The sequence below is a fragment of the Spermophilus citellus genome, assembly GCF_964194105.1.
Source record: "Spermophilus citellus genome assembly, chromosome: 10".
Lineage (NCBI taxonomy): Eukaryota > Metazoa > Chordata > Mammalia > Rodentia > Sciuridae > Spermophilus > Spermophilus citellus.
In genome coordinates this window covers 6,532,618-6,543,658 of record NC_138197.1, presented here as the reverse complement: position 1 = coordinate 6,543,658, position 11,041 = coordinate 6,532,618, and positions in this window count along the sequence as shown.

Below are 11,041 nucleotides of genomic sequence, written 5' to 3'. Positions count from 1 at the left end.
GTACATGTGTAGACAAGGAAGAGCACTGGCATCAGCCAAGGGTTGGTGTTCAGCCAGGCTAACACAGTAATTGAAGAGAAAGAAAGAGGGATTGAAGGAGTAGACAAGGTGATGGGTAAAAGACAGGGGCATAAATGGCCATTAAATGAAGTCACAAGGGGAAGAGTGACATCCAAATAAAGTATCCATGGATTAAATTTTAGTGGACTTCAGGAAATATTAAATTGGCTTATTAAAGGGAACAAACACTGATAAGTATGTTAAAGTTAGGATGGTGGAGGGATTGCCATTGGAATAATGGAAAGGCAAGTGAGCTGCTGTAATGAGATGAGGATAAAATGAAACCAGGAATATGTGCTCTTCAGAAGGCGTATCCCAAAGAAATCTAACAGGTCCTTTCCAATCTCCTAGACCTACATTGGCACATGGTACAGCAAAGATTCAATTTGTGGAGCAAATTTAGAGAGCGTGAGCGGTGAAGAGCTTTTCTCATTTGTCTAGTATCCAGGAGATCAGTGAAATTGCATTAGGAAGAGGGAAAATCAAAAACAGGTAGGAGAGACTCCACGAGCACTCAATGTATGTCTCCTTAATAACTCCATCTCCCCAGGGACACGGCCCTGGCTGAAAGACACTGCCCAGGATTGCTGTCCCTGGAATGGTTGAGATGACAGACAGAAAGCAGGAACTGCAGATTTCATTATTTCCCCACGCGGCTGATGAAATAGAGCCCAGGCTGAGTTATGTGAGGTTTTCAGGTCTTTCCAAACTAAACACAGTTTGTCAGTTTTGAAATCATAAAGAATAACCTATCTTCCTGCCTTTACCCCTGACCTCACTCACATTGCTTTCTTTTTATTTTAATCATCATGTGTCTCACATCAAACACTTTAAGCAGGGAGAGTCCGGGTCTCTCCGACTCTGTCCATGCTTGCCATCTTTCCCCATCCACCTTCAAAGTTATGGATGCATTCCAAACTGATTAAATGGGTCACAGCCTTTCAGAGAGGCCAACGCCAGCTGGTTTGAGTCAATTGTATTCCTTCCAATTGGCAAACAATAAATGGAGGGGTTTTTTTTTTTTTTTCCCTCAGGAGGTTGACTCCACTGTTGGTGATTGATGACTTGATATTATGCTTTTCAGACGAGAGTAACATCTCACCCTCAGCCAGAGTCCATGAATCTGTCTGGATGCTTGGATTAGCCTATCTGCCCACCCCGAAATATTACATATGAGTTTATTTGTAAATCTAGTTATGTATTTAAGGATTTAGTTACCCACCTATTTGCTTCTATATATACACAAATGTTTTCTCTTTATACAAATGATATATGATTATACATGTATATATGGCTATATAGATATATACAATTTATACACATAATCTTGCATATTATTGAACTACTGAATATATATGTATATGTGTATGTATGTGTATGTGTGTATGTTTATACTGGTATAACTGGTATAATATATATATATATATATATATATATATATATATATATATATATATATATATTATATATATACACACACTGCTTGTGAGGAGAGAGATCAAAGGGACAATTGCTCATCTAAAACTCTCACAAGCTACTGAAGACACAGGAAAAATAATTTAAAAAAATTATCATAGTGGGACGGGGTATAGCTCAATAGTAGATTCTCTGCATAGTATGTGTGAAGCCATGGGTTCAATCCCAACAACAACAAAAAAACAAAATCAAAACAAAACAAAAAAGCTGCATAAATATGATAAGAAATCAGACAGATTCAGTCAAGGGGAACCTGAAAGAGAAGCATCTAACTTGGCCTAGAGGAGGTTCCCCAACCTCAGTACTACTCACACTTGTGGGTAGACAGTTCCTGTGGGGCTGGCGTATGAATGGTAGAATGTTTAACAGCATCCCTTACTTCTACCTGTTAGATGCCAGGAGCAACCCCCTATGAGTTGTGACAACCCAAATGTCCCCAGACATTACCAAATGTCTCCAAGGATGGAAGGAGACAAAATTGCCCCCATCTGAGAACCACTGGGCAAAAGCTTCAGAGAAGGTTCCCTGGAGAAGATGGATCTTTAAGGATAAGTGATTGTTCCACCAATACACAAAAAGAAATACATTGTTAAGCAAGAGAAACATAGCACGCTTGCCTGGCATGCGTGTGGCCTGGATTTGATCCTCAGCACCACATACAAACAAAGATGTTGTGTCCACCAAAAACTAAAAAATAAATATTAAAAATTCTCTCTCTCTCTCTCTCAAAAAAAAAAAAGCAAGAGAAGCAGCCCACAACAGGAGAGCATATTTAGATAATTGTAGGTAATTTGACAGTTTGTGCAGCATACATAGAGAACAAGGTGGAGAAGAGTAGGCTGCAAAGATAGACTGGACCCGGAGTAATCAAACCCTTCAAAACTGGAATATCATTGGCAATTTCAAAGCAAGGTATACTGTCAAAATTCCCTATGCTGATATTTTAAAAATCTGATTTCCATAATATTGATTCAGAATCCCTGGGAGCAAGTCTTAGATTAAGGAATATTCAGTTTTGCTACTCAAAGTTTGACTTAAAAACCAGAGTATCAGCATCACTTGGGCACTTGTGAGAAATGTAGAATCTCATTCCAAATCTACAGAATCAAGGCCTACATTTGCCAAATACCTCAATCGATTCCTGCTCATTAGAATTAAGAAACCCTGTTCTGGTTGACAGAAAGTCCTCCAAAGACACAGAAGTGAGCACTGTTAATGACCCCTAGAAACATACAGTAACATTTTTTAGTTATTTTCTTCCTTTTTTTTTTTTTTGCAGTGTTGGGAATTGAACTCAGGTCCCCTGCACTTGTTAGGCCAGACCTTTCCTGCTAAGCTAGATCCCCAGTGCTGCTTAACATTGCCTGGCATGGGAGCTCACAGTTGTATTCCCAGAAACCTGGGAGGCAGAGCCAGGAGGATTGTAAGTTTGAGGCTAGCCTCAGCAATTTAAAGAGACCCTATATCAAAATAAAATAAAAAATGGGCTGAGGATGTAGCTCAGTAGTAGAGCACCCAAGGTTCAATCCTCAATACTATAAAAAAAGTAAAAGCTGGACTTACACCGTTGAATCACTCTTTTCAAATTTGCTTCACATGATAAATTGAAGATTTATTAGTAATATAAAGTATGGTCAGCCTTCATAAAATTTTATGGGAAAGAAGAGGGGGGTGAATGTCACCATTGATTACAAAATAACTTTGTCTGACCCCAAATCCAATCCTAATATAAATCTGCATTTTCCAGGATCACAAATCAATCTGACTACTTTAGAGCCAACATGAGGCATGAGAAAATAAACTCCATGCTGGAATAATGACAGAAAGTAGATATTACTTTTAAGAATATTACATTTATCATTCCATATTGTTAGCATACTTTAAATGAAGAATGAATTGGAAATTTAACCCACCTACAGGCAATGGAGAGATAACTAACTATAAAAACCAATAATAATGACCCAATTTGAAGAACCTTTACAAATTATTGGGCACTAGGCTAATGTGTCACAGAACCAATGGTTATAAAAATTATTATTCAGTTTAACACATGAAAACACTGAGGTGCTGTGTGAGAGTGTCTGTGGTCTCCCAAATGCTGTGCAGTGAAGTCTGAACACAGTTATCTATCACCTCAAGCCTTGACCCTTACTCCTGACCACTCCCACTTAAGCTTAGCATCAAGAACACACATATTCCACCCTCAGCCATATCTCTCTGCAGGTTTAGTCATAAAATATCTGAGTCAATTTCTCCATTTGTAAATGAAAACCACTAATTTACAATCTACCATATTCTTAGGATTCACTGAGATCTATATAAAACCCTTGTACACTGCCAATCATCACAGTTGTATACATTTCAGCCAAAGCACAGAATACTTTTACTGAGAAATGTGATTCAGTACCCCTCTTCAATTGCAAATCTATATAAAATTTAGAAATATATACAAAAGAAAACAAATTTTTGATCATACTTATCTCAATGGACCCTGAAAGGAATGTAAGCACAGAAGTGAGCAAGAACTCATGCTTGGGTTTGTGTCTGGATCTGAAAGAGAAGAACAATTCTCAGGACGTATTAGTCAGAGTTCTCCAGAGTAAAGGGAAATTACATTTTTGTATTTATATATACAGTGAAAGAGAGGGAGGGAGGGAGAGGGAAGAGAGAGAGAGAGAGAGAGAGAGAGAGAGAGAGAGAGAGAGAGAGAGAGAGAGAGAGAAATTTATTTTGAAGAATTGACTCACATGATATTGGAGGCTGAGAAGACCTATCATCTATTCACCTCTATAAGTTACAGAGATATAAAGAAATGGTGAAGTAATTAAATCAAATTTTGCAAATCTGAGGACCAGGGGAGCCAATGGCATAATTCCTAGTCTAAGGGCAGGAGATGAGGATTCCAGCTCATGCAGTGAGGTGGGAAAAAAGAAAACAAATGTCTTTTCCTGATCACGTTGACATGTAATATAAAACATCACACTGGAGTTTGTTTGCACTGGACAGTCTGAATGTGCAACTTATTCATGGCAGGAAATGGGGGTATGAGCTTTATCTTGGCTGTCTACCCATCGCTAGGGGCCACCATGAAAACTGAGGGTTGACTAGATCCATGGTCACGAAAATAATAAGCTAATTTTCTGGTGCAGTGGGGAAAATATGGCCTCACACAGAAACCAGGCAAAGCCACAGGCTCACTCAGGTGTTACTCTGTTGGAGAAGTGTTTTGAGCTGACTAACCTGATGAGGAAGTGGAGAGTTGAAGAGATTGGAAGACGCCTCTCCCAATTAGCTAGACTAGAACCTGAATGTAGGTGGGAGAAAAGGAAAAAGGAAGCTCCCAGTCAGAATGAGCAGGTTCTGCTGTAGAAGAAAGATTGGCCCCAGGAAATTACAAGGTTGTGTCCTGGCCCTTCAAGACTCAGTCTCTGAGAAGTCCTCCATCTCCACTGTACCCTCTGCTTTGCATAGGCAGGATGGCACTGTAGTTTAGGAGATGACAAGAGAGACCACCAAGGCTTAAGTCCCTGCTCCACTGGAGACCATCAGTAATATCCCTGGAGCAGTGCCTCAGTTTCTACATTTGTAAAATGGACCTGATGGACCACATAAAGTTGCGCAGATCCCACAGGTTGACACAGAACCCTGAGGATAAGGCCGGGCTCCTAAGCACTCAACAGAGCTTCCCTTTGATCTCGTGCCGCTGTGCCTGCGATGATAAATTGTGATTATCATACAGAATTGTGTTTCTATGAAAAGGTGCTTTTCAAGAGTAGGAGGCTCTCTAATATATCTCTGAGATGAAATGCTCTGGCAGACAGTTTAGGTAACTAGTTTAATCATTCTGGCTTGAACTAATGAAAGATCCTTAGCTGTGAAAACAGATGAAGACACTATGACAATTTGGAACAACTGCTGGACCAGCAGAAAGATATAACTTTTTCCCAATTCTAGTTCTGAGGGTCTGTGTGGTATTAAACATGTCATTCCTCCATATCAGGATTCTACTTTCTCATAAATAATGTAGTCACATTAGTCTATGAATCTTCTAGAATCCCTTTTGTCACTAATGCTTTAGGAATCTGTGTGTTATGCATCTGAATTGACACACTCAGAGATATTGGATGGGTTATGTCACTCCCAGATAAAGCATTGGGACAATGGATTAAAACATATGATGTCAGGCTCTAGAAGCTTGATGTTTAACTCTGAAGGAAAAGTAATATGATCAGGTTCTATTTTATCCCATGATTTACACTTGGATTTTTATCTACTTGTCTTTGAAAAATGCTGAAAGAGCAAAAAGGTTTTCTGTGTTCGTGGAACTACAATTCACCAGGGGGAGAAAAAGAAACAAAACAAATGCTGAAATAACAGCATGTGACACTTGCTGTGAAGGCATCCCAGTGTTTTGGTGGGTGAGGTGTAGTGTAGGGCATGAGCAGGGAGGTCCACTCTGAGTTTGTGACATTGGAACTTGAGCCCTATAAAGATAAGAAAACCAGGGGGAGGGATTCCAGGTAGTAAAATCATCTGGCACTAAAATGATGAGGTCAAAAAGAAGTAAGCATATTGAAGGACCTGGATTCAGTAGGCTGGTGGAAAGAAGGGGGACAGAGACAGGCACAGAATGTGCCTGGTGGGAGCTGTCCCCTTGGAGCTTGTGGATAAAAAATAAAAGCTTGCAGATGTTCAATTTCACTGATGATATTTAAATTGAAGAACTATGGCAAATATTGAGTTCTTAGTATGTGCCAGTTGCTTTCCTGAGTTCCTTTTACATATTAATTCATTTAATTCTCACAGTAATCTTATGAGATGGAAACCATTATTATCCAACTACACAGAAGACGAATCTAGACAGAGTTTAATAGACTTGCTGAAGATCACACAGGAAGTTTCCAGGCCAGATCCATTTCTGGGCAGCCTGGCTCAGAGACTATGCTCTGAAATGAGGTGCTATCCAGATCTGTTCCATAGATTCAAGGTCTCAGGTGCTTGATTTTGTAGACTGAAAGTGTTCCAGAGGTGATTTTTTCTTTTCCCTACCTTAACAAGAAGCATTGCTTGACATGACACAGTGGTGCACAATGTTTGTGAATGCTGTGAGCCTGACTTCTTCAAATTGAAAAGTCAACTTCTTAAGAAAAAAATAGAGTGGTGGACAAGGAGTCTGTGATGGCACTAAAAAGACTTTATTTTTTAAAAAATAACATGTAAAATGTTTAGCCTCTATGTTCAGCTAGGTTCAATTAGTTAAATTAACCTCATTGTAAGTTTAATTGATATTATTCTGTACCAGTTTTTTTTCCAAATAAAATAATTGATCTAGATCTGGTAGAAATGCCAAGAATTCTTTGTCCCTCAGTTTGCACATCTGTGACATGGGGAAGATCTACAGATGATACCTAGGTAGCTTAGGAAGATGGATAGATGAAGAGAAAAAGAGCAGTAATAGATATAAATCAAGAAAGATAGTGCTATATACAAAAGAGAAAGAGAGGCAATAAGGTATCTAACAACATTGCTATTATGAATATGCTACATAAACAAAATAAGAGCCATTGACATGTATAATGAGTGTCCTTCATACTGGTTGCTCTTCCAAACAATTTACATGAATCATTTCAATCTTTTCAATGATTTCACAAAGTGAAATTGTCCCCATTTTGTAAAAGAGGACACTGAGGCAGAGAGACTAAGTAACTTAGCTGACAGTAAGTGGTGGTGGTAAATTCACACCCCCCTGCCTGGACTCAGAGTCTGCTCCCCTAACTGCTGCCCACTCCCTGACTTACCCATGCACATGTGCATATCTTAATTAGTGCCCCTTTATCACTGTCAGGGAAGATTTCCTCACACCACTACACACAGTGTAACAACACTGAATCATGTTTCTGATAGTTGTCGATGGATGGGACCAATTAGTATGGAAGAAAACGTCATGGGGAGAAATCCTTTATATAACATTTCATCTCACTTGTCCTGTCTTGTATTTAAAGAGGCAGCCAGTGCAGCTGTGAAGAACTCAGTCTTTCCTAAGCAACCCAAGTTAGGTACCCGCACACATCTGTTTCTACACAGTCTCTCTCTGGCTCCAGCCATCCTACCTACATCCACTGGGTGAACACCTGACAGCCTGGGTAGACATCTGCTCCTTTGTTGCCTCTTGCATCTGATGACAGAATGGCCTGACTTCCATAGCATGTGTGCCCACAGGGAGAGTGAAACCCCCTGGGGCCCAGTTGTGTCAGCAGCAAGACCCTAGCTCTGAAGACACCCCAGGCATCACTGGTACAGAACTGAGTCACTAAGACTATAATTCTTTGTGATTACATCCTTCATACACCACTGTGTATGACTGAGGGAAGGGTTGTTCTTTATTTCTGTGTGTGTGTGTGTGTGTGTGTGTGTGTGTGTTTTGGTTGTTGTTGTTCTGAAAAGATATAATTAAAGACACTGTTAAATATTTATCTATTTCTTTCTGTCTCAACTATATAAAGATTCATGAGAAATGTCTTTTTATTTTTTTCATTAGTTAATTGCTGGGAAAGCTTCAATATTATGTTTTCTTTTGTGGAAAATCAAACTGTGCAATTGGCCATCTTTGAGTATTCATTCTTATTCATCCTTGCATTCTTTGGCCACTAGGAAACTCTCCTTTTTCTTTCTTTTCTTATCTATCTATCTATCTATCTATCTATCTATCTATCTATCTACCTGGTCTAGGAAAGGACTGTTTCGTTAAATATTTAGTGAGTGGATTAATAATTTAAGGAGTGTATACTATTGCTTTGTATGAAATTCAACTTAGTAAACATCTTAGAACAATTGTCACTGATGAGTCACAAACAAAATGAAAGAACATGGTTTATCTTAACATAATACTGTCTCTAAAATTAGAAGAAAACGCCACATTTATAATTTTCAGTATACTTTCTGCAAAGAGAAACATATCCTCATTTGTTTTAGTAAAACTGAAGTAACACTAAATAATTTTAAGCAAATTCACATGACTTTGGCAAACTAGATCAAGAGAGGACATCTAATTAATTACAATCTATGCAACACTCTTGTAAAACTTCCGGCTATACCTGTATCCCAAATATAATACCTTCCATGAATGGCTGAAATCTATGCACTACCTGCTATTTTCTTTGTGGTGAACTATTGTTCAACACCTCCTGTTCCTTGGAGAAATAGCTTCTTTCTTCCTTTGTTACTTTTATTTGGGCAGGAACCTTACCCACGGCAACTTCCACCCCTAGGCAAAAAATTTGAACTCGACCTAGCAAATTGTAATAATCCATTTCAGGAACCACAGTGTTGGAACCAAAGATGGGCAAAGTGAACTGGGTTCAGCCACAAGAGTCTTTCTCTTGGTTTAATTACTTTGGAGCTGAAAGAAGAAGGGCCGTTTAAAAACTCATGTGCATTGGAAGATTCTGGTCATTTTCCCCACTCTGCAAAAATGAGGGCAAGTGTCATACTGAGGAGAGACAGAAAGTGAGAAAAGAAGAAGCTGGAGGGAAGAGGAAGGGAGATGAGAAGGAGGAAAAAGGAAAAAGAAAGTGGAAGAGAAGAATCTGGAGGAAGACAAGGAGTGGGAAGAAAGAAAGAGGGAGAGAAAAAGGAGAGAGAAGATGACGAAGGAGAAAAGGAGGAAGAGCAGGTGGAAGAGGATTCATGAGCAGACCCACAGAACTCATTTGACTCATCTGTTCCACATATGCTTGAAGTCAGCTTGGATTGCACTGAGGTCACCCCCCACCTTGTGACTTGTCATTGCAAATGTTTCCGTTAATCAATCTCCCCTAACATTCTTCTTATCTGTGCTCAGTTATTACCCAACTTGCTATTCCTAGGTTAGAAGGAATAGCAAGTTGAGTAAACTCCTGTCCAGTTTGCACCTTAGGTGATTGTTCAATCACCTACTCTGATTGTTCACGGCTCTCTAATAAGCTCTCCAAAAGCCTGATGGCTTATAGAGGCATTTATTTTGCTTATCTTCTTGATTCAGGAAGGACTCAACTCCACATAGCTCTGCTAAGGCAACTGGAACTGGATGACACACCTCTCTGTCAGCTTCATCACATGCAGTGCTCAAGAGGAGGCTCTTGGCCTCTCTGACTCAGTGCCATGTCTCCTCCTCCACAGCTTAGCCACCTTGCTCAAACCTCTCATGGCAGTAGGGCCCCAAAGAGGCGCATGTCTGTGACAGGTCCCAAGAGGGAACATCTCAAAAGTTATAATTTGAAGAATCCCAGGTAGAAATCATAAGATTTCTTAAGATGTAGCTTAGGAAGTCACAAAGCAACTTTTCTTTTTTTTTTTTATTTTATTGTTGGTTGTTCAAAACATTACATAGTTCTTAATATACCATATTTCACAGAATGATTCAAGTGGGTTATGAACTCCCACCTAGACTTACTCAAACAGCCAGCTGAGTCTCAAAGACTGGGGACTGCACAAGGATATGTCATTTGGCACAAGGCTGGGGGAGGATCTTTAGGCTCCAGTGTACACCAACTTCTCTCTGGAATGATTTGTCCTTATTGTCCTGGTTACTCCTGCATAGCTCTGCATTCTTAGCATGAATATTTTCTCCTACAGGAAGTCTCTCATTGCAAAGGCAAAGCTCCTTGCCCATAGATCTGTCATGGCAGGTGCTACATCCCTTAGAGAATGATTTACAGGTCTGCCTGTCTCCTAGACACTGAATACCTTGAGGGAGCTAAAGAAAGATGTCTTGATTCATTTTTATACCCGAGACCTTAATGGCTGGTGCTCAGTAAATGTTAGGTGGGTGAACAAGCATGTTCATGACAACATACCTACCTCCTTAGGCTGGGAGAAAAAAAAACAGCAATAGATAATTCTTGCTCCGAGAGAAGTTTCAGGTTCAGGTCAGTGCCACTTGCAGACTCTTTATCCCCATGATGTCTTCACATTATGATGTCAACTAGAATAAGGGCATATCAAGTGGACCTGGCCTGAAGTAACCCAAGCAAATGACGTCAACTTGTTTCAGGGTCCTGTCAGCCAGAGAAGTCTAATGTCTGTCTGTTTCCTGGCACTTCCAGGATATTTATTAACTCATACACACAGAGTCAGGTTCACAAAAAAAGCAGGGAGCACAAAATGCAGCTAGGATTCAGCCAGATGGAAGTTATTTTCACAATTTCTCTCATTTGATGTTTTATGATTATTATGGTTGGACTCTGAAGTGTCCCCTGTGTGTTCACGACCTGGTCCCCAGCCGGTAGCACTATTGGGAGATAGAACCTTTAGGAGGTGGGCCCTGGTGGGAGGAAGTTGGGTCACTGGGGGTGTACCCTTGAAGGGGGTTTAAGCTCTAGCTTATCCCTCTTTTCTTTCTGGACACTATGAGGTGAACAGTATGCTCCATCATGAACACCCCACCTAGATTCTCTGCTTTGCTTTAGGACCAAAGGAAAAGGGTTAAGTGACCATGGCCTGACACTTCTGAAACTATGAGCCAGAA